The sequence below is a fragment of the Dermacentor albipictus genome, chromosome 5, assembly GCF_038994185.2.
Source record: "Dermacentor albipictus isolate Rhodes 1998 colony chromosome 5, USDA_Dalb.pri_finalv2, whole genome shotgun sequence".
NCBI classification, from domain to species: domain Eukaryota; kingdom Metazoa; phylum Arthropoda; class Arachnida; order Ixodida; family Ixodidae; genus Dermacentor; species Dermacentor albipictus.
In genome coordinates, this window is record NC_091825.1 from 140,820,114 (window position 1) to 140,844,995 (window position 24,882).

Consider the following 24,882-nt stretch of genomic DNA (forward strand, 5'->3'; position numbering starts at 1 on the left):
TAGCGCATATTGTTGCCGTCGGTACGCAATAACCACCGGCGAGCCTGACAATTTCAGGGAAAGAACAAGCGCGCACTTATATTCGCCGCTCGCCCCAGATGGTTTCCCGCCGATACTGCTTGGTGGCGTTGCTATATCTCGTGCACGCTAAAGGGAATTGCAGTCACATGATATATTTCGTTATCCGCGGGCCTGTTCTCTTCACCTGTAAGAATAACGTCGAGATTTGTAGTTTGCTGGAAATATCTTATTCTAACGTCTGTTACGAATCTCTACAACTCATTTATTGCCACATGATGATTAGAACACCGATTAAAAGAATTAGCTTGTCGTTTTAATTAACTTATTGGGCAACAGGAACTAAAAGATTACGGTCAGTTTCTCAGCTGAACTCCGAGCAACGGGCTCCTTGTCCTGTTCGCGCAGAATCATCCCTAGCTATTGTTTAAGAGCTTCGCGCATGATGGCTGGGACACCGTGGGATAACTGTGACACCGAGAACGCCTCCAGTACGCTGCGAAATGTGGCCCCTAAAGCAAACCTTCGTGTTCGTCTATTCGCTTGCATTGACAATTTCCGTCCATGGTTGCACCTGTTATTTTTATTTTCATTTCTTTTTTGTTACTAATCAGATGTCGCTGATACACAGGCACACCTTTCTTTTCAGTGTTTTCACAGTTACCAGTCGATCGATTGCTTGGGAGTGCCGGCAAACTGCGGTCCCGTCCAATTTTGAATACTGCGTCCAAATCTTTCTCATAATCCGAGTCGCACGTCCCTTCTTGAGCCCGACTGTTGAGCTATTGCTCGACAATTTATGCTCATCTGGGCGAAGGTTCTTAACCAGGACTACACTCAGCAACAGCTAAAATGCCCTGCCCAGGTGGCCTCTGTAAGATCCCAGAGTGCCGAAAGACTACAGGCAGCTTGGAAGGCCGTGGAGCGTCCGGGAAACAGCAAGAACGTATGCGAGATGCGGACCTCCCGAGTAGACGTCGGTACGCGGCGCGTGGCTGAGCCAACAAGCGTGCGCACAAAGACGTCCATTCACCTCGAGACCGAGACGGGCCGACGTCTCGGCCGGAAGAGGCCGTCACTCGACGCAGGCATTCCGCTAACTCCACGGATGCGTCGAGAACGCTCACGGCCGCATGTCTGCCTGAATCCTGCATGCGGACCTTGAGGGCGGTGCTGTCTAGAGGTTCCAATGCACCCGCTTGGAAATACGCGCCGCCTGAGAATCGCTATCTTCGACGGCTTTTCTCGGTCAAGACCACAGCGGGACGATGCGTAAGCTTCAATACTAACCCTCTTAACGTGGGCTGGCAGGTCGCATACAATGTTTTCACACAAAACAAATAAAGAGGGATGCCTGCGCAGTCGGCCTTACCTACTGAAATAAACTAGCAAACAACTTGCAGCCGACCATGGTTCTCGTTTACAGCCATCTTCGGTCGTAGGCGTTCCGCACGATGTACATCGTTTTGAGCTTAAACTGCAAGCGATAATTGACTGAGGCTTTTCTCCCAACTAAATGTGGAAACAAAAGAGTGGCCAAGGACGGCGCCTATTATAAAGAAGAGCCTTCTTTAAACCCATACTCTTGTGAAATAAAGCATTTGGTATTTTGTGTTTCATGTTCATTCTGTGCGTCTCGCCAAGCTGCAAACGAGTTTTTGATGCACTCGAAGAAAACATACACTCTGGCTCGTCGAGTTCGTAAAGAAACTTTTTCGTTTTCCAATGACGCGTGCTCGAATGTTTTCAGCCACTGAGGAAGTATCTCCTTCACGATGGGGGATCACTCGATTGCACACACAAAAACTTGCAGGCTGTGATGGAGGAGGAGGCATGGTGTTATCTTTATCACTTCGATAATTGTCTCGCAGACAGTTGACTTTTATGCTAAAGTCGAAGTGGTTCCTTTGTTTATTAGTGGGAGTGTTCCAATATAAGATATTCAAGAAAAATGACTACCCAATATCGTATCGAATATAAAATATATTCTCATTTCTAAAGCAACATGAAATATGAAGTTCGCGTGGAGTCAGATTTGTAAAAAATGATAACAATAAGAGGAGAAATCAGGCTGGTACATTTATGTAATACCGTTCATAATTACATGTCCGGACAACTGAGGAGCTTGCAAACGGCAAACATCGGCTTTCAATTGCCTGCAGCACCTTGCCAATGGCAGTAATGAATCGAGGGAACAGTTCGTCACCGGATGCACATAGGTTGTGTTCGCTTAATGGAGAAAAGAGTCATTACAGGCCCGCACATTGTTTTCGAGGGATGCAAACGTGGCGGGACTGGCCAAATAATATAGCGAAACAAATTCGTATATAGGCTGCGTGAAAGCGAGCCATTCTTCTTGAATGACTGGAAATGGTTGAGCAAACGTTATCTGCCCCGTGCGCTGGATCGCTCAGGAACTGGTGCCCCTGCGCAACATCTGAAGCTCTCCTGCAGCACATTCATCTGGAACTGTCCTCTAATTCATCGTTTTCTCACCCTCGAGACTCCAATAAGTGTTTTTTAGCTCATATATATTGGAAATAAAGGAATGTTCGACAACTTCGGATAGTGAATTCTCGAGTATAATAGAAATCGAATAGCAAGGGCTATTCGATTCATATATTCAAAATTTCGAATATCCACATAGACCTGTTTATTAGCGTTAAACAAAGTGGAGTTGTATGCACTTCTGACGCAGTTGTTAGGAGTGACTTACGACCAAATTTTTGCGCCGAGTCGACGGTTTATGCCGGCGAAACCCATGCACTGAAACTTTCCAGCGGGATAGTTGGTAAGAGGTGATAAGTGTTCGCCCCCGCCGTTAAGAAATCGCTATTCAAAAACCGAAGTTACGGAGTCAAGAAGACCCTAGATTCTCCATCTTGAATGCGTATTGCCTTGTAAGCAACACATGCGAACACACAACATAGCTTCCGAAGGCGAGACAAAATGGTGGCACTGCACGGCGGCCACTTTTGCTACCCAAGCTTCTCCCATATATGCACACAGTGCAGGGCCGAAGACTGAGATTTTCTCACATCGTTGGTAATAAAGACACACGTGACTAGGCCAGGAACGTAACCGATACACGGTCTGGAACTGTCAAAAGATGTACAGTTTAGTATAATTATGCGATCTTCTTACGAGGAATTCATGCTGAACACGTGACCTGCATCCCAGCTCGGCATCGTCATAAGCGGATCGTAGTAATTTTGGTAGATCTAATTCATATTAACTATACAATAAGTACGATCACCTGAAATAGGGGCGTTACAGCAAGTAAGAGGAGCATGTCGACATCTTAAGCCCACTGGCCCACATGTATAACAATCATGCGCTCTTATGGTCGTGGACACGTGTAAAGCAAGCATTGAAATTTTGTGTAGGTCAGGGAACAGCTTATAACAGCCCACTAGCCCCCTTTTTAGCACTTCGATACTATTTGATTCCATTCGATTTTCATTCCGTTCCATTCGATTTCACAAAGCAGCTTTGGGCCTGCTGACAAAGTTCAGAGGAACTGCAAATGCCGCATCAATGAGCGATACTTTTGTAATAAGGCGTTGACACATTCGCGAATGGTTCGCGTAGTTTATAGCCATGTAAACAATTCGATGTTACATCTCAGTGTAGCATCATAAAACTAGACGAAGTGTTCACAAGTGCCTAACGAACCTGTATGCTTCCTATTACAGTGTAAGCTCTTTTGTGCTGCCTTTGACGAACGCAGGAGCGTTGACACTGGTTCCACCTATTTTTCCCGAGCGACCTTACTTGCGTAGCATTTAACCGACTCGTCATCCAACAAGCGAACCTCGGTTCGATGCAAAGCCAAATAATGGTGCACGTCACCGGTCAAGAACGACTGTCACTCCTTTCTCTCTATAAGAGTGCCGTCCAAGCCTTTGCCACCGTGACCCCCGCGAGTGATCTTCGCCCAAGGATTTCCCACATCGAAGAGTCCCACTTTCCCTTTCGCATGACAGTGGATCCACCAAAGCCGCATACAATTCCAGGACACACCGAGCCACCAAAGGGTGTGTCCCACAGAGAGACGTCCGAGCACCGAAACCCCCCATCTCGCACCGAAAAACTCCCGTCGCCGCGTAGCCCATCATCCGTCTGCCAACGTCCACAACGGAGGCAAATTCGCGTGGCGCGCGAGGCTGATTTGCTGGCAGAGGCTGGGGCCGCATAGCAACGCCGGTTAGACGACAACAAAGAAAATAACGGGAGAGCGTATAGGCACGGCCGGCCGTCGCTGCGTCCGAGATGATCACTCGAAAGCCAGCACGCGGCGCGTCACTCGGCCGGAGAAAGCGTGCCGTGCCGGCGGATTCCTGAGGCACCGGTCGCTGTGTGCACCTGTCTCGAGCGTCCGCGCACGCCGAGCCTGCGCCGGGCACGGAACGACGTCGTCTTCCCGGCGTCGGCGATTGACAGCGGTACACTTAGCGGCGTGGTTGTGCGCTGCCACTGCCGTTTATCGGGACGTGACTGCACCCGAGAGTTACGCAAACGGCAAGGCCGGCAGACGGCGTAACTGGCGTAACCGTAACGGGACACGCGCGCGTGCCTGTCCTGTCGCTGTCCGAATAGCGACAGCAGCTGAGCTCTTTTTTATTTCGTTCTTGTTTCTCCTATAAGTGTGTCAGGTGGGACTGCTGCTGCGGCTGTCCCCGGCGCGCCGCGTTCTAAAAATTCACCGGACGACACCCACCGGAGGGTGTATACACTCGAAAGAGGAAGGAGGGGGTGGGAGGGGGGTTGACGAGCGAGTGACCTCTGCGTGGCCCGCATTCCTTCCGCAACGATTGCGTCGGAATGCCTTTCGATGACGTGACGCGGCCACCGGACATTAGTCGCGAAACAATGGCCGCGATCAATTATTTGAGCAGAACGAGCAACGGGAATTGATGCTGAGTCGTCTTGTTCCCATCCCATTCCTTTTTGAGGTCTCAGGACCACTGGCTTATCGACCGGTCACGAAGCGAGAGCCTATCGCGACTCACGCTGTCGATCAAACTTGTAGCGATTGACGCTGATGTAGACACCAGTTTATCCGATGCGTAAAGCACAAAGTGACTGATTAAGACCGAGGGGGGAATGCGCCGTGAAGTGTAGCGAAAGTATTTTGACTCGCAAACTTAGAGTTAGCACAGCGAAGGCAGCTGTGAGTTAACGAAGCGATGCCGCCGCAGCCACGTACTGCGGCTCATTCCTCTGATGCGCTTTGCGCAGTGATAATCATCAGATTATTTTAATCCACTGTAGGACAAGGACCTTTCCTAACTCCAGGTGCATTTGCCCAGGGTCAACTTAAATCAATTCACTAATTCGCAATCTCAGTATTCCATCTAATTGTCTTTTCTGTATACAAGCCATAGCGTTCGATCCCTTTCCATTAATATGCACCCAGAAGACACGTTCATCTATTCTCTTTAATACAGAAATGAACTTGTCCACTCCGCTGCTACCCTTGCACCTCATGCATAACAAAAATTATTTAAGTTTGGTGTTTCTTATCAATATTGCTCCGTGCCTGCCTCTTTACGATGCACCTATAGCGTTTCCCTTAATATCCCTTGTGGCACTACATGCTGCCTCTTTTCAACCTACAGAAGCTTAAAAAGTGAGTACTGATGGAATCCATCGGTTGCGCACTTTTATTTTGAAATACAGTGGTAAGGCGTCGTTTATGACTTAGGAGTGTGTTTGACATGCACGCTGACCAATACGGAATCTCCTACGCATTTCTTTCTCACAATCTCAACAGCTAGTGACAGCTTGGCTACGATAAATGACTTTAATCAATACGTGCTTTGCATGCTTTGAGTGGCTGATTGCCTATCGTGAACTATTGTTGCTGGCGCCAGTGTTTGCATGCGCCCCCGGTATAACCGGTATAACGGCTAGGCTAAGTGGTGGTGGTCATGGTGTTCGTGATGATGATTAACGAATGATGAGCCGACGTTTCCAAAATCTGCGAAATCGTGCAGGGGTGATGCCGGAACGTCAAGGTCGCGTTGCCACCTGTGTTTCATATTGCCTCATTTCTGGCACACCGAACCATGAGCTCACGATAAGGCTGCATGACCTGGCTGTAATTCCAAAAGTGTACTTGTCCCAATGGTCATTTAAGATAGTACTTCCGATTAGTGACAAACAGTGAGCGAACGAAAGAAGTTTCAGCGTGGAGTCAACTTTTCCACAATGGGGCTTGTCTCATTCGGGGCAATAACTGAAGACAAGTCCACTTGTCGAAACGTCGGCTGCACGCCGAGACTTCCACAGAAAGATCACCGTTGATCACTTCGAGTCTCTATACCTTCCTGTTAATCATTCGTATTTCTTTAATCGCCTGACTCGCCACGGAACATTAACTCGGTATGAAACTACATATAATCAAGGAGGTCCGTCTTGCGCAGTTACTGCAATAGCGACTTATGAAGTGCACTGTTGCAGAGCTGTCGTTCATATAACCTTCAGTTTGATTACTTCCCAACTTTACACCACTAAGTACACTTTCGTGAACCGCCTTTGTCCCAGCGCACGTCCAAACTTGATGGCGGGCATTCGCTGCCGACACAGCAGCGGAGAACTTCGGACACGACATTGCCTTCGTATAGTAGACCCCTCGTGCAAGTGATGGCTAGCTTATAAGGGCCATCTCAACACAGCAGCGGAGAACTTCGGACACGACATTGTCTTCGTATGGTAGACATCTCGTGCAAGTGATGGATGGCTTATAAGGACCATCTCGGCCAGAAGTCTCCCGAGTCCCTTTCCCACAATCTTTCTCTCGTGGCGGAACGCTTTGTATAATATAAATTACTTGTTTTTAGTGTCATTTGCGTTCCTTTTAACTTATAGCCATGATGAAAACGAAATCTAACGGAAACGAGCACGACGCGACCTCGCCTTGAGGCTGAGGATTCACAGGCAAGCGTGGCGTATACGCCAGCGAGATTCTTACACAAGCCGGCAGCCCAGCCGCGGCCGCTGAAGCCTCCTGAAATTACAAACGTTGGGCCGACAGGCCCTGAAAATGTTGCGAAAGGTGCACTTTCTATCGGTGCGGCATGCCCGTGCGTGACGAGGCCGTGCGCGCTCTTCAGTTTTCTTTCTACGGCGAGCATGATTGGGGCTGTAGCTGGCGGCATCGGGTAGGCGGTCATCTGTAAACAGAAAAAGGAAAGCAACGAAAAGAAAGAGGAAACCTGAAGAGCGGCAGCGAAAGGTCCGAAGCGCCCTGTAGTAAACGAGGCACGAAGTCGCACGGAAAAACGAGGAGACGCGAGGGAAGCGGTTGTTCACGCAAAACACGTTTTCTGATAGAGCTGATTCCGCGCGCCTTTCTTTCGATTGCCAGGCATTCGGAGCCCGAAAACATAAAAAAAAAATCTGGGATGGTTACTACGCCATGGTCATTGCGCAACGACGAAAGCTGCGCTCACTACCGATAACTACGCATCGCAAAAGTTGGGCGGCGCTCACTCAGGCTCAGTCGTCGCATTTTCTTTCTCTCTTTTCTTTTTGAACACCATTCCTTAGTCTCCACTGGTCCTGCTTCTATTTTGTTGTGCGGTATTGCGCCCATTTGCATGTGTGCGTGTGTGCTTGCTTGCTTGCCTATGCGAATCTGTGTGGGCGCAGAAGTGGGGAGGGGGCGAATGAGGTGCTCTTTGATCAAAGCAAAGGGGAGGCGAAGAAACAGGTGGGCTTGGGGAGTCACGATGAGAACAGGTAGTATATGACGTGAGTATAATTCTTATATCCGTATAAGGCCAGTTCACAGTCGCGAATGTTAGCCCATGTTGCTCACATATTCAGAAATCAAACGGATGACTCGCTTCGTTGATATATGGTTCGGCCAAGGGCCAGGTAACGTGCCTTCAGTTAATGGCGTGCTGCCAATTAGCGCTAATGAAGAGGCCAGTGCTTGCCGTCCACAGATGCATTGGGGGCAATCAACAAGCATGCTCTCCAGTCTCTCAGGTGCCTTGCACAAACCCTATAGTTCGGTGAGCTCTCGCGCGGCGTACGGTGTATATGGTGCACATATTGTCGCAGCAAAAGCAATGGTCAATCCTAATCTGTGTTGGGTTGATTGCTGGGCTACGTTCGGTGGCACACAATGTACAAAATTTCGCGAGAAGGCATATACCGGCTGGATCACAAGACAGAGTCCACCTTGACTAATTAGTGAACCTCGTGACCTCTAGGCTGCTATTCACGGTGGTTAAAGAAAAAAAAAATTAAAAGAGTAATTATTGGATTTAATAGTGTTGGAATATTTATTTATTTATTTATTTATTTATTTATTTATTTATTTATTTATTTATTTATTTATTTATTTATTTATTTATTTATTTATTTATTTATTTATTTTCTGGGCTCATTGGCCTCTGCATGTGGAAGTGGCAATAAGATTTGTGAAAATACCCCGAACAAGCCCAAAAATCAAGCATGAGAAATACTTTTCAAGCGTGCTGAGAGAGAGAGAGAGAGAGAATGTAAGGGAGGCAGGGATGTTAACCAGTCAAGAGTCTGGTTGGCTACCCTACGCTGGGGGAAGTGAAAAGCGGAAAAGAAAGAAGGGAGACAGAAGGTATATACTTAACAGTAATTTGAGTGATGGAGGTGGGCGAGTGGTTCCTGTCTTGTATGAGGAGTAAACGAGTTAAAGAGCCGGTTTGCACGAAAACAAGGAACAGACAGTTTGTGACACTTTCAGAAAAGTTGATTCTCAGGTTCTGACGTGCCCATGTATGCGACAGTTTCTCATTGTTAAAAGCCTTCTTGATGACCCCTTTGCTAGCGTTGTTGCTGCCTTCTGTGGTTTTAATTACATTACCATTAGAGAAAGCGGTCTGACAATTGAGCGTTTCATACGCGGAACTTTGTTTAAAGCTACACGTGAGAAACGTACGGTTTCCGTGACGCGGCTACGTGCTGATAGGTGCGGGTGTTGCGTCCTTCTCCAACCCTTTGTGTATTGCATGGTCTCTTCGAGCCGCCTTCAGAATACGATATCGTGGAATGCAGCCTGGCAATGCCAGTCATGCTGCAGCGAGAACTACCTGCGCATGGCGTACGGTCGTGTCAGGAGAGTATGGCACGACGCCACACCATCTTCGCGACATTGACCGCATTCGACGCGGAGACTCCGACTACGTTACGCGCGAAACCTTCGACTTTCAGTGAAGCCGCAGTCGCAGGCACGGACGCGACGTGACAACCGAAACTCAACGGGCGCCGCCGTTTCGCCCGTCCAAAGAAACCGCGATTCAACGGAACGAAAACCGGCACCCCGACGTCAAGGAATGCCACGACAATATTACACGCATGCTCCTCGGCGCGTAAGGCTCAATGCAAGTGGGACGCTTCTTTTGGTGTCCCCACCTCTGAAAGTCTAAAAATCAGCGTCCACGTCATAGCTGCGTGCCTCTAGCAAAACGTGCATACCTTACGAACGTGCCAAGTGAGCTGACAGCTAAGGTGTTTGTTCTCTGCCGTTTCGTTGCTTGCTTCTCTTAACGTTCAAGTATTTGCCGCTGTTTTCTTACCCTTCTTCTTCGCGGGTCGCCACAGGAAGCGCTAGCGCGGAAATCGGTCAGACACGGACGTGCACGTCTGACTTTCGAAATCGAAACTCCGTGTCATCCACGTCACTTCTTCCTGGGGAAGGAGCCGAACCGCGCCAAGTCGCCAGAGCTCGACAAGCGGCAACAACGCGGCGGCCGACTCTCCCACGGGAACGCGACAAGTTCACGACCTCATCTCCGCGAAGAACACCCGCATTCGCGTAGCCGAAAGCCACCACAGAGAGATGCACGCAGAGGGTGCGGAGCAGGAAGCAAACGGAGGGCAAGGAGGAAGTAGGCAGATTCCTGGCTCGCACACAACGTGCGTACGGTATTTACAGAGGGGTGTGTATACCCATCGACAGCAAGCGAAGAGCAACAAAACAAAAAAGGAAATTAACAAACGGGGTGCTTCGTAGGTTCTATAGAATCGTTGCGGAAGGCGGAGTGGAAGATAGAAGGAGGCGTTAAGGCCGTCGCGCAGATCATTCATCAGGGAACAGCCACCTGACCGACAGGAGGCACCGGAGCAAGGGCCTTTTGTCTGCCTGGCGTTACCGGAAGATTTGCCCACAGCGCGGAGCAGACGGGCCCAAAGTGTCAGGTAGTGCGTACACATGCAACAACGCCTCACAGCGCCCTTTCGCTATCAGGTCGGCCGACCGGGTTCATCGGCGAGATCCACACGCGCGTCGATCCAGTATATGATCGGCGATCCGACACAATCCCTCGCAAATGGGCCACGAATTGGCGCCTGTCTCTCTCTGCTCCGAGGGGCGACGCCCGACTATCCGGAAACGCCGAATGTCAATCGCCACATTGTCTGCGACGAGCACACACACGCGCCCGCTGCCTTGTAGCCGTTGTTCCTTTCTCGCTTTATGTATATGTATATATTTATGTCTTCTTTCTTTCTTTTGGTGCAGCGCGTTGCAGTCAAGTTCGTGGTCGCTGTAGCTAGGCGGTGCGCGGCACTACATGCATGGCAAGAAAGAGCCGTCGCCTTCCGCAGATCAGTACGCGCGGCTACGCAGAAATATACGCGACGGGCCCCTTCGGGATAAGCCGCAAATAAACACCCCGCTCCCGTAAAGGCATCTAGCGCTGGCGTGCCGACCTCCGCCGACCTTCTCCCATCGTCAGCGGCGGTGGCACCGGGTGAACCGCAAAGGCGGAAGACTCGATCGGCGTTCTCTTCTCTCCCTGCTAATACGCGAAGATGTGGCAGCGACCCGTGCCACTTTAGCAGCGCCCGACCGCTGCACAGGTTTCCCGTCTTTCTCTTGGCAGGGGAATTCATCAGCCCTCCTCATTGGCAACATCTGGCGCCACTCGGGGCACCGGCGCGTATACGCTGGAAATAAGGTGAAACCTTCACTCACTACGAGCGGCGGTCTGTGACGTCCTTGGCCGATTTCCGCGTTTTTAGGGGTCCCGTCTTCCCGAGCTCTCGCTCTTTTTTTTTTCTTTTTTGCCTGTATGGGAGCTGTGCCCCGGCGCGAACGAACGGTCACCGACGGTGTGCTGAGCAAATAGAAGAGCCGGCGGTGCCTATTAACCGGAAGCCTGCGACCGCGGCGCAGTGACCACCAACGCGGCTGGCCGCTCTTCGATCACTTTCAAGGCTGGGATCATCGCGATGCCCTTTATAATGGCGCTTCGTGCTCGCGCGACGGGAGATCGTGACGCCGCCAGGTTTTGCTTATTGAGTTGTTCTTTCATCGAGACCGCGTTCTCAGGTGCGGACCGTGTGAGATTTTGTCGGACGTGCGGCGTCGCCTGCTAGCTTCGAATTCGAATAAGCAAGCGGTCACCGATCGCGATGCTCAATTAAAGCTTCCGTGGGCGCAGTGTTCGTTTCTTTCTTCATTTGCACACAAGCGCGAACGCGTAGTGAAGGATGTATTCGATTAATGCCCGTCCTTGTTATCAAATCGGTTTGCCGACCGTGGCTGCCTCTATAAAGCAATCAGAAGAAATTACCTGTTATAACAACTCATTTTCGAAGTACTTCGATGGTATTCGATACTCTCTCTCTCTCTCCCTTTGTCCCGCTGTTTTAAATTTATTTGTTACCTTCTTTACCTCCTCTCCCTCCTTCTTCTTTAACGTAATCTATTCTGTTAATTTAACATCAGCGTTACAGCTGTTCCCACAACCTTACAAGGAACAGACTGATCAGAACTTTTCCATCCAGCCATTTCGTTCCCTCGGCTCAAGAAAGTAATAAACACAAGCAACAAGCAATAAAAAGTACTGGCACTCTTTTTTTGTGTGTATGTGCGTGATGAAATGGCACAAGAGGCATTCGTTTCCTTGAAAGAGGTAAGGAAAGCTGCTTAATGGAATACAGATGATTATGACTGCGTATATGTAAGCGGCTACGTGCTACTGTGAATAAGGAAGGCGATCGGGGACAAAAAGGCATTATAGGGATATGAGGGTGCGGAAATTGCAAAAGGGAAGGTAAGAAAATATATTATCAAGGTATATATACACGTGAGACTGAAGTAAATAGGTTAGATATTGTCAGTTAAGCTGATGTCTTGGAGGAACGGAACATTGGCACCTTCGCCCGAAGGGCGAATTACAGACTGCGATAGCAAGGTTTAGCGTTGCACTTTAACTTCTCGGGCGGTGTTCTATAACTATACGCCGGTGCGACTAACGCGGACGTGACATACGCTGGTGTGTCGAAATTTCTGGGACCTTTAAAAGCCTTAACACGCCATGTAAGGCATGCAATGAGATCACACGGGCACATTTTCTACGCTTCCCGTAAATAGCCGCGCCAGTGAATTTGTATCACTTCCAGGTTTTAGCCCTAATATTGTTTTGCACTTTTCTTAACAGTTTGAGAAGAATTAAGATAACGCACATGCAATGTGAACGTTATGTTTCATGACACTTGTTTACAGGCTGGCATTCTCAAGATTCTGAGGGATAATTTAGTCAAAGACGTAAGGCCTGGTATGAGCAACTTTAGTGATTGAATAGTGGATCAATATAACCCGCATTTAAACGGCATGGATAGGCAGATAGCGTACATATACTAAAATATATGCGGATCCCCACGCCGACGCCAACGATGACGATGGCGAAAATTTACTTAAGTGTCCATATAGTTGATGTCGAAATAAAAAGTAAATTTAAAGCTGAAGGTTGCTTTGGAAGAGAAGGCATAGGACCTAGTACGCTTGCTAGTTCAAATGAACTTTAGGAATCCGACCGAATTTTACTGAAATAAAACATCCTTTAAATTCAGCAACGTAGACATTCCAACGACAGGTGTTACCCGATTTCTAACGTACCCCAATTATTAGCATAAGGGTTGATGGTCAGTTTAAGAGGACGCAGCTAGTTGTTGGTGAATGCGGCGTTCAGACGTTGTCGATGACACATTGTCTCAAGGTGGCGGGAAAGCTTATGTGGAAGCCTTGGTTTTAGGACGGGGTCACTTGAATGGAGAAAGTGACGTTGAGGAAGTGACAGACACCACGCACTATTCCTCTACGCGGGGGGAGGACCCATTGGAACACGATGGTAAATCCGACTTTCTGCAATTCTTCTACAGCGTGTAGTGCGCGTTGAATGCACTTGTCAAAGGGATACCTGCGCAGCCTTGCCGTTTGAAAACAGAACAGGCCGAGGCGCGGCTGGCAACAAGGCCGCTGACAGTCTAGCGGGCAAAGCGCTGCAGTTCAAGCCAACGAGGAAGGCCTCTCCAGGATGCAAAACAAACTTCCGTTTGTTGCGCTCTCCACAGCATCAACTCGGCGTGAGTAAATGACATAACAGAACTGGTGCCTTCTCCTATATTGTATCCGTACAAGGTTAGCGGTGCAAGACAAGACTTGGCCCATTTTCGATGCGTGTGCATTGTCAAGCGTTTGCTGGCACTGAGCATTACCTGTACTGAAGTGTCCGAAATTTGAAGCAGAAGGCAACACATTAGTATGTGAACCAAACAAAGCGCAAGACGTCACCACACTCAAATGCAAGTGATATTTTGTTACCGCGAGGACACTGGATAATTAGGACGGAGATGCTTCGGTTCATTCTAATGTTCCTCCGTGATACGGGGTTGGAAAGTGAATAGTGAGCCGTGTGGGACATCGTGTGTGTCACGTGGAACTGTTTTATCAGCGACCCCTGTTGTCGGCGGCATGGATTCATGCACGGCTTAAAAGATTCAGTAACGCACAAGTTCCGCACGCAGTCTCGGAGGTCGTGATATTTAGGTAGGAAATTCAAGGTTACTCAAGCATTCACTAAATGTTCCAAGCTCCTGGACTTTTGTACACTTACTGATGTAACGTGGTTGTTGTTCCGCCGTAGCAATACGTCTGCGGGGCCATTACGGGGTCAAACTGTGAAAGGACACTAATTGTTGGCGTAAGTGTTTTTTCGTTATGTGAGAAAAAAGGAGTCGCAGTTCTTGTGGTTTTGTATACTTACAGTTTGTAATGTCGAAATAAAGTTCTCTTTGTTAAAAATAATTCACAAGCACGGGCTGGCACGTGCTACTGTCAAATAACACTGCTTTCACGACATTCTCCTTATTTTATTTGCGTTCCGACTCTTCGCAACACCTCCTCGAAAAGTGACGGTTGGTGCCGTCGAGATACGACTTCCTTTCCTTATCATCAGCTTCTGTGGGTACTTTGTATACTTCTTTTTGCTATAGCGCTGGATGTTTGGCTCAGAATGACCTTCGCTCGCGCTTCCTTTTTCGCAACCCTTATCAAGCGTGTCACACACACTAAGTGGCACCCGACCGAGGCGTAGGCCTTGTTTGAATCTATGACACTCTGGTCACAAGAAGCAAGCGAGGTGTTCGTGTCAAGAAAATGATTGAGCTCCGAAGATATTCTGGGATCAGTGGCATCGTATTCGAGCACCGTTTCCTGACCAATTGGACCACTAAACAGTGAGCCTAACGAAAAATAGGTTTCAATAAACTTCCTGTCTTCATGTACTGCTACTTTTTTGTCTTTATGTACACGCACTGGCATATGGGTTGGTCACGTCGACCTAGGTTGACCACTGATCTTAAATTATTTCTGCTGGTTATTTGAAACGCCCTTAGTGCCGACTACAATCATTCTAACCAGCGTACGCTTAAGTGTTGTGTGCTACAGGCGTCTCCTAGTAAACTACCACAGAGTATACTACAGGGACGTATCAGGATGTTTGTCCACGTGAACTGTCACCCCACATTGCACGACACAACTGCTAGTCGTGTTCCTCAAGGGCGCTTTCAGCATTCGCCGTCCGTGTTCCATGAGCTGCGCGCAGGATTCCGTAAAGTTTAACCCAAACACGTCGTCTCCGTGCCTGGGAACCCTCAGAATAAAGAATACGCGCTTGGTGCTCGCAAATACGGCGTATTTTCAGTAAACACACATTTATTATTTCTTTTCTTTTTCGCAAAGCCTACACGGTCCAGCCGCACCATGTCGGTAGCGCGAGTTTTACGAGCTAAGCTGGCCGACTGATTGAAAGCAAAAGTGTCCGTCGTGGCCGAAGGACATCTCCTTGTTCATTTGATAACGGACCTTCGGTGACTTCCGTGTCGTGTGCGCTGGGCAATCAACATTCACATACGACCTGGGCGCGTGATTTCCTTAGGTTGGTCAGTGCCGCCGAACGTGAGCCCCTGCCTGAGAAACACGGGGGCGATGCCGGTGCACCGACATTGAAAGCCACTGGGCAGATCACGAACTTGCCTGCCCACGGGGCTCCCGCAAAAAGAAGCATCCGCATTTGGGCCCATTAAAGTTGGCTTAGCGATGGCACTGACCCTGAATCGCTACGCGCGGAAGGTTGCCCCTGAGGGGAGAAATGCAGTCCTTTCCGAAGAACGTCCGAGCTCGTAGCACCATGAAGCGGCGAAAACAATAGAGCTGTTCAGTGACGTGTGCACTTGTTGAATTTCCCTTGACCGTGTGTTCTGATCAACGGCATTCACTCCTTACTTTGTTTCCTATTAGGGCTGGCTTTCTTTCGCAGGTTGTCGCAGCTTGTTGCCTTTATCGAGCACATCTCATTAGAGCAACGACAATAAAGAGGCATAATCACAGGTAATTTGCTACAAGAGGTCTGCCATGTTGTTTTAGCACTAGGTATAAATCACGAAGGGCCTACCTCGCGTCGTACATGACTTTCAGTGAAGGAGGTATCGTTTGGCTGGCGCTTGGAGTTCAGAAGACATGGTAGCCTAAAATTAAGATGCTTCATGTCTAATCACCGCGTACTATTCTCTGCCAAGGCTGAAAATAAACGAGGCCGCGGACGGAATCCACGCATATCACTTTCATGATTCAGAACTGATGTAGCGTAAGGCAGCCGTCACTGGAACGCATTTACTCGGTGTTCTGTGCTTAATCGAACTCATGCACAGTCTGTCATATATGTGAATCACAAAGCTTGTTTGAGGGATTGGTCTTAGCCTTGAGCGAGGCAAGGTCATAACCGAGAATAATTCTCAGAGTGGGGTTGCCTGCCGACAGAAAACACTATGGCCATCTCAAATGACAACCTCGAAAACAGAGGTGAGCCTCCTGGACCGTTCGCCTCTATTACATACATGACACACTGCAACAACGAAAGGCTGCTGCAAACGTGGAACTTCCGAACTTCACAAGGCATTAGTGCCAACACGTCGCTTGGTACTTTGTAAAGCTTCTGAAGCCCCAGCTCCAGGATCTGGAGCAGACTCTGTGCGTTATAGAGCTGCACTTGTTCAACTACGCTGGCAACAAGATCAAAGCCCGGCCCTGTCTCATGGGACAGGTGCATTCCTTTCGGAAGTAACGTCAATGACTGCTGGAAATAAGTGAGTAACTACAGGTGCGTCCATTAATTCTTATGCACCCATTCCTTTGCTGTCCAATTCTCTGCAATGAGCAAACGTTAAGTACACGCTGGTTTGAGCCCTAAACGGGGTGAGATCTCACTGAGCATGTGGCTGACACCGTGGGCGTCGCCCTGGTTAAAAAAAAAAAAAAACATGTGACGCAGCGTAAACACTTGCTGCTGTAATAGCCTCTATCTGACTAAGCAAACAGCTTGTAAAGTGCCGGAGGTCTATGTCTGCTGTTCGGAGTCTCCGCGCAAAGGCGCTTATAAGTCCAACCTCGCCTTCGGTGCCGTGATTTTGGTGGTGAGTTTTGGAAATTAATCATTAGAGAACAAGTCAAAGAAAGATAGAAGAACTTCGAGAAGTCGTGTATCGCTGTATAAGATGCGCGGTTTACTTGGCGCAATCTGGGATGTGCGACTTGGCTTGGCTCCAGTAAAAAACGTACTTGTTTGGTTTGGTTTTCCCTCTGTGGTGGCGCGCACCCACTGCAGGGAATTGGCCAAGATTTTTATCGTATTAGAAAATTGCTGTTAATACTGAAATTTGTTATATTGTCGGGAGAAAATGAATAAAAAGTAACATATGAAGAACTTAAAAAAAATGTCCCCGAACAAGTACAAGTTCCTCCAAAACTGAGCAAACATCCCTGTGGTAGCTTCCAAGAGAGGAGGCTCCTAGAGAAATAGTATTCACAATGGAAAGATTTATACCAAGTCGGCTAAACATTCATTCTAAAATTTTTGTTCGTAAAGAAGGAAAGCGGCAAGAAGAACACGAAAAAATGATCTATAACCTCATCTTCTCCACAAGTGGGGCCAAAGGGGATGGCGCCAGAACAGCCCTGTGATAATAAAAGTTTAACAGTGGTATTCAACAACGTTGTTGGGTAAAAATTACTTCAGTTGTTCTAGTGTGAATACGGTTTTTATGCCAAGGGAATGGGAGGTGTCGATATTCTGAAACATTAGATATAGCTTGGTTCAAAAAGTCTTGAGTAATTGCATGTCTCCTGAATCTAGCAGTAGTTAGGTAAACTGACATAGGAAGTAATGACCTTGGCGACTGGTTCTTTTTCTTTTCCTTCTTCTTTTGTCATTTGAGGTTTGTTTGTGTTGTTCATGTACTCCCACTGCTCCTTTTTCTCTCTTACTATTGCATGTGTTAAACTTTCACAGGTAATTCAATTTATATGCGTAATTTTCACGCCATAAGAAAATTACAAGTATATTAGTACGAATGCCGTAAAATCTAGATTACATTTAGGAAGAATAACATACCGAGGCCAAATTCTTTTTGAAAGTTTAACGAGTTATTTCTTTCATTCAAATTCTGTGAATCCCGTTGGAATGCCCGTTAAGTCATATCAGAATGTTGTACTTTTCATTCCCCCCATGATTACCCTTCTGCTTCGGTTGCCCACCACCTGTGTCTTCAAGTAGACTCTGGCGGTTTCCCTCCAGCAGTATTAGCTCAGAGTTCTACGGGCAGAATGGCGCACAACTCAGCCACCGAGGTCTCGCTATTCGCATTAGTCATGCTCGCTGCTGAGTGTGTACCACGCCGAGCGTGAAGCCAAGAGCCGCGGACGCCCACTCTGGGAACCTTCGCTGCCCAAGCAAATGCGGTGCGGTACCACAGACACACACACACACGCACACACACACACACACACGCACACACACACACACACACGCACACACACGTAGACACACGCGCGCGCGATCGCGTAGGGCGGGCAAACAGAGCAAGCCCCGCTGGTGCAATAATGGGCGTCGTGTCAGCAGCTCGCTTACTTCCGGTTGAGACAGGTGACGTACACAAACGCCGCGCGGAGATCCGCCTGAGAAGAGGGTCTCGCATAGACCGCATATAAGGCCATTCGTCCCCCTTGGCCGAGACCCAACAATTCGCGCGGGCGTGCGCGTTCCTCTGCGTATCGCGTGCGCGTTGAAAAAGAAAAAAGAAAGGGAGAGGCACAATGAAGATCACGAAGTGGCTGGCAGTTAGCTTCATGCTTCCGTAACCGCATTACACGCGTCCCGTCAGCGCGCTGTTTGCGTCGACGTGGGCGAGATCGTGGCGCATTCCTGTTCCTTTATGATGTTCGTGAGATCTTGTTAACGAGCTGATCGCAGCTGGCCACCACGCGAGGCAGAAATTGGTACGGTATAGCTGAGACTCTGTTTTCCTGCTCCTGCCATCAGCATTAATTCGTTCGCATTAATCTTGCTACACTTCCCTGGGAGGCTAGCATTTGCGCCGATGTGCTTGGTTAACGATGTCTTAGATAGGTGAACAGGCGGATGGGATATTTGTGCAAACTCAGCTACCCGCGCTCGGCATTTATGCTGTTGAGACTACGTTATATGTGTACCGGACGGCTTGATTGAGGTAGGTGTTGCGCAGTCAAATTGCAGCGTACGTGATTTGGAAAACTCAAACCGTGGGTGGTATTACGTCGATTACGCATTAACGTCAGCACGGTGCGTTTGCGACAGTGGTTCCCCCCAATGTAGTGATTAAGATGACTGTATGTGCACATGTTCAGGGGTTCCCACATGCATCCTGGATTTCACCTGCACATTTATCTCGCTATAAACATCTATGGCTGCCGATTTTGGACCATCCATGAACTGCAAGGACTTAAGGCAACAAGAATGTGTTTCCTTTGTAATATAATTGTCGCTCACTTAAGTATCCTTACGTGGTTTGAATGCGAAAGCATTATGGCTTCTCTGAATAATTGGTAACCTCTATGATACGTGACGTCAAACATTGTGACGTGTCCTTCACAACTCCTGCCTTAGTCGCCTTAATCCACCTTGCTCTAATTTGTACCAAGCTTAATCCACCTTAATCCACTTTACTTCACCTTCATTCACTTTACTTCACCTTAATCCACTTTACTTCACTTTCATTCACTCTACCTTAATCCACTTTACTTCACCTTCATTCACTTTACTTCCCCTTAATCCACTTTAGTTCGCCTTCATTCACTTTACTTCACCTTAATTCACTCTACTCCACCTTAAGTCACCATACTTGAACTTGTTCTAACTTTAATTCTGCATCACTACTGACGTCCCACAAGACGCTGATGACGTCACTGATGATGATTTTTGTTACCACTCGTTGCGAACAACGCCGGCTTTTCTTCTTCGTGGGACATATAATGTTTTCGCATTAAAAAGGAGCAAAAAGTTGCGGTTACACATGGCAAGCCATATGTCAGCTCCTCAGTCAAAGCAGCTAGACAAGTGTAGTACTTCGTGCTATTCACATAGTTACCAAACGAGTGTTGGAATAAAGTCAACCCGGACTCGATCGACCACTCCACTATCTGCTCTGTCATCGGTACCATGCATGTAAATTTGGAACTGTGTATCTTCTGAAATACTTCCATGAATTTTTGAGATGCTTGGAGAGTCGCATCGTCTTGAACAATTTGCGGTGTGTGCGAAAAGTTTAATCTCTCTGCCTGCACCCCTCAATGGCTCGTAAAGTGGTAAGTCGTAAGATAGCTCGGAACTGTTTTGAGAAAAAAAGCCCGCCATGCGCCATCGATACCGCGATAGCACGACGGCGATGCGATAGTGCCTCGAGTGTCCCTAAACTGCTATCGCAATAAAATTAGATCAGGCTCCATATTTTGCAGTTATTCTTTCATTGTATTATTCTTCTTGCCCCTTTGTCATTTCCTCGCATGAAGCCCCTCACCCTCTATCGCAAGGAGTGACCACTCGGAGACTCGGATGACTAGCATTGAATATAACCGAAGGAAATTAATTATATCAATGTGCATCCCCAGATAGAGGCTAACTTGTAACTGGCTCGTAGAATGATAAGCACGAGATACCCTGCAATGTTTGAGTGACTGACACGCGGGCTCGACCTTAATTTCTTAGTGCAGACACAGCGAAACAGCTTTCAACAAAACCTTACAACCTCGTCGAGATAGTGCAGAGAGCTGTTCTTCGCAGGCTGGTCTGCATTGTGAGAGAAATCCGTGGACTTCTTTGCTGAGGAATCTTATTGCTTCTATAATACTTTTGCCTAATCTCTGGGGACTTCTAGCTGGGGAATCTTACTGCTAAATGGGCCCTTGCCTAGGTACTATACGGAAGATGGCGTGCTTTGCTCCCGTTTCACTGAAGCTTGGACTTCCGCCCAAACGAGATCTTCACTGGGCCGCACGTAGCATAAGATTTGGCGCTTTGCAGAGCCAGGGCCATCGGCAACGTGAGGAGTACGTGCCACACAGGCACGTTCTGCGTATGCGCCGCCAAGTCACGAACGAGGACTGCGGTATAACCTGAAAATGAATCTTTTACAATGAAACGATTTCGCAGTACCAACGTGTCCTTAGGGAATTTTAGAATAGGGGCCCCAAACGTTTGGGGCCCCAAAGAAATAGCGTCGAAGCCACTGGCATGCGTGGGACGCAAACTCCGTTTAGGTCTTGCGTCGGGCACGCTATTTCACTGATTCAGCGAGAGCCCTAAAAGCTGTCCCAGAATATTTGCGTCAACAAGCACGGCGGCATCCATCGAAGCGGCGGCTCTAGCCTATCACCAAACTGCAGATGGGCTCGATTCGTGGTAACGCGTGAAGTTCGCAAGCTAGGAGAAATGACTGCGGTTGTCGCTTTCTCTCAACTAGTGTGCGTTAAGATAGATTCATTAGACGCCGCTGATTCCGAATTCGGTTGTTGATTTCATGGCTCGTAGGCCTAACGCGGCTTAGCTTGGCTGGTGAGCGCACGTAAAGTTGTTACTCAAAAGTAAGCGCAACTAATTACTTGCTGTTAATAGAATAACCTCTAAATTGTAACTAAACGCGAAAACACGAAAGTCAAAATTACTCTCTTTATCATAAAATGGTATATTTTATTTAATTATTTCTCATTACTTTTCTTTGACGCCATAGTGGCGCTGTCAGCGCAAGACGCTATCCGCAAACGCAAAGCCTTATTCTAAAGCTCTTTACTCCTGCGTGCCCCAACGCTAACGTCCGCAAAACTCTTTGGGGCCCCTATTTTAAAGCTCTCTATTACTCATTGCCGTGCATCCGCTAAAGCGGCCCCCATCTGCCTAAGCCCCCATCATTATTTGCGCCGGGTTGCATGGCTCTTCTTGGCGGACACTCTCCGTGTCATGACTAGGGGTGAAGCACAGGTAAGGAACAACTACTGCAGAAATCAGAGAAAAATGATTTAATGAAAGAAATACTGTTCAAATAGCTTGAACTATACGGACCACCCAATTAGAGCCCTATTCCATGACCGCTTCACCACCACTTATTCTCCACAACTTAGAGAGCTTATTCCTGAGCATGTCCCGTGGTTGTGTAGTGCAGCTTGGAACAAAACTCTAGAAACCGCAGGTATTAATACAGACTTCTTTTGTGGCCTTAACTATTGCAGCGTGCAAGCCGTCACTTCAAATTAACGCATTTTTCTTTTTCAGAGCAGAAATAACGATGACGAAATTCGTGAAATAAAAAGCACGTGTCTATTAAGGTTTGTAACAGGGGATTTTATTTCTTACCTACAAGTTCTCAGCCGAGTTCTCATTCTCAGCCGATTGCGCACTACGGCGAGGCAACATTAACTCTCGCATCGCCGAGTGACGTGAAGTCTTAAAATTGCGTGCGCCGCGGACAAATTGAGACGTTGCACGTCGCCGCAGCTTCCTTTCTTTCGAAAATTGCGAACGACGTTTGCTCGCTCGAATATGAGGCAAGCTTTTCAATTTGCCCGCCGTATACGTCTCCCTCAATAGCCCGCAATTCGTTCCCGCACACTTCTGAGCTGGTGGCACGCACGTCATCGGCGCCTCTAAAGTTCGTGCGCTCTCCCATCCACCGACACGCTCGCACTTTCTGGGCATTAAGGTTTCAGTACTCGCGCTCTTTCCAAACCGTCGCCGCAGCGCCGTCAACACAGCGATAGTGTACGGACGGCAATAATACAAGCAATCGAATGGCCTGTTCGGTACGAGAATCTCTGCGCGTGTACACGCAAATGAGAAGGTCACGTCGACAATCCACGCTCCCTCCACGCCGCTTCTTCGCTGAAGGCGAGCGCACAGAAGTCAGCAGCGGTCCGAGCAGCGTCGTGAACGTAACGTGCATTTTTTTTTCCTTGCATGTGCACGCCTGCCTGCCGGCGCCGTCAACATTAATTGAACGTAAACGCAGCCATGACTTAGAAAAACGCGGACCGCGTCCGAAAGGCAATTAGGCCCTGCGCGAAGGAGCGCGGGCGACGCAGCGACCCCTACCATCAGCGGCAGCACCTACGCGTGGTCGCCACAGCTCCCGCTTGCTTCGCGAAGGGACTCGTCTGACCTCAAAGACCTCCGAGCCTCGGCGGCGCGGTCGACGAAAGCGTGGTCATCAAAAGATTTTGCGCGCAGCACGCGGCGACCATTGTGAGCGACGGGAACCATTCGCAGTTTGTAGGCGAGTTGAAAGCACCTCGACAAACATTGCGCGCGCCGCGCGGTTCGGCTTGGCTTGGCCGGTCGAGAGTTCCTTTAATTTCAGTCTCAAGGTTATCACGCCCCCCGGGACGGAGACAGCGAAGATGATATCGAGGTGAGTGTCGTGCGCCTCTGCCACTGCGACGGTTACCGTGGGAAAAAAATGCTTCGTGCGTAACAGTGTTCAATCGATGCTCTAGAAACGCGTGATTTTTGAATGATGCCGAAGAAGCTACTCCCTCCTGTCAAAGAACGAAGGCCCCTGTGCGCAAACAGAGTAGGTAGGCTGTTATTATCAGTTCATTTTACGGCGAAGCTGTATACTTCTACCGTCCAAAAAAATTTTCTTGTCGTTGTTGGCGTGGTAAGCAAAAAACTCCCCATACGTGGGCCGATCCCGAAGATTGTGCAATACCGTCCCGACCCGCGGCGTAGGTGAAGCAGGCGTTAAGCACTCGCCGTATACGTGGGCCGATACCAAAGATAGTGAAATGCCGAGCCAACCCGCGGCGGAGATGAAGCAGGCGTTAAGTACTCCCCATATGTATACGTGGGTCGATCCGGAAGATAGTGCAATGCCGGCCCGACCCACGGTGGAGGTGCAGTTCGCCATTAAGGGGCCCACATACACAGCTTTCCTGGTCATCCTTCTTCACAGAGTGGAAGGGCACTGAATTTGTTTTAGTAAAAATTTTCGCCAAATAAAATCACAATTAATTCATGTCATGTCACGTTCAATTCGACCAGGGTTTAATTTTTTTTTCTTCCACCGGTACCAAGAAATTGCTTAGCCAGTGAGAAAGTTATATGCGAATTGGTTCAGCAGAATTGACAATGACTCAAAAGGGAGAGTTGCCAGTACAGAACGTCATAAAAAATTCTCGTATCATTCAAAAAGCGTTCGAGAATTTTCGGGAGAGGAGCTCTTGCCAAACCATTGCCGCAGCGCCTTCAACACGGCCATATAATTTACGCACTATGATTATACGAGCAATCGATTTGTCTACTAGGCACGAGCATCTCTGCGTACATGCAAATTAAAATTTGCTTGCACGGCCGGGCCAATATATCCTCAGAATGCCTGAATTTTTGCCACCGCGGCAGAAGGTTGCATTGAGAGCGTGCAAGTAAAAGGGTTTGAAAAAAGCTCCTATATTTCGTTAACATCTGTCAATCAGTTGCACAAGCCGGAGAAAGGATAACACAGAAGTAGGAATTAACCAGAAAAAAAAAAGTAACTTTCTCCGTGTTCCTCCTTGTATGTTGTCAGTTTACCGGCTTGCTCAATTAGTTACTAATCCTTGAAGTGAACCAATCGCTAGACCCCTCAAGATGTCCCACTCAACTGAATTTCTTCAGATATGAAGAATCTACGAGTGTATCTGCAGTCTGCTGGGCCTAACAAGTGTTGCGCGTAAGTATCCGCCACATCGTTTTCTTCACTCATCTTTCTTGATTGACAAAGAGAAAGAGGAAGCGAATTACTACGCATAGACAAAGCAATGAGAAATGTGCACATCGCGCCCCGCATAACGTAACGTAACGTAATGGCATTTATGCAGGAGCCTCCCGTTGCCAGCCCTCTATCGTTTCTCAACGATCGTTCCCCACAGCTTGTGAACCGTGCCAAGGCCTTGCAGATGTCCGGGACACACGTGCGTGCGCGGCCTCCGCGTGAATATGCGCGCACGAGGGATAACGAGCTTGTATGCGAAGGATCCGGCCGGTTTACCAATGTCGCATTACTCATGTATGTATGTGGGAATCTATACATGGTACGCCGCGTGCCCAAGCTGCCGGGTCATCTCCAAAACTGGCCGAACAGGGGAAGCCAACGTTTTGACAAAAGAACCAGTCATCGCCGGGGTTCCTTGTTGCGAGACTGGCTCGTGGCTGAGGCTTCCCACGTTTGTTAAATGTAGTTGCGGTG

At 48.4% G+C, this 24,882-nt stretch overlaps 1 protein-coding gene across 1 annotated transcript in view; it reads left to right on the forward strand.

Annotated features, from left to right (window-relative positions):
- The window catches only part of LOC135908394 (uncharacterized), a 79,501-nt gene that overhangs the window by 22,884 nt on the left and 31,735 nt on the right, over positions 1-24,882 (forward strand). The gene's annotated exons all lie outside the window — the stretch shown is intronic.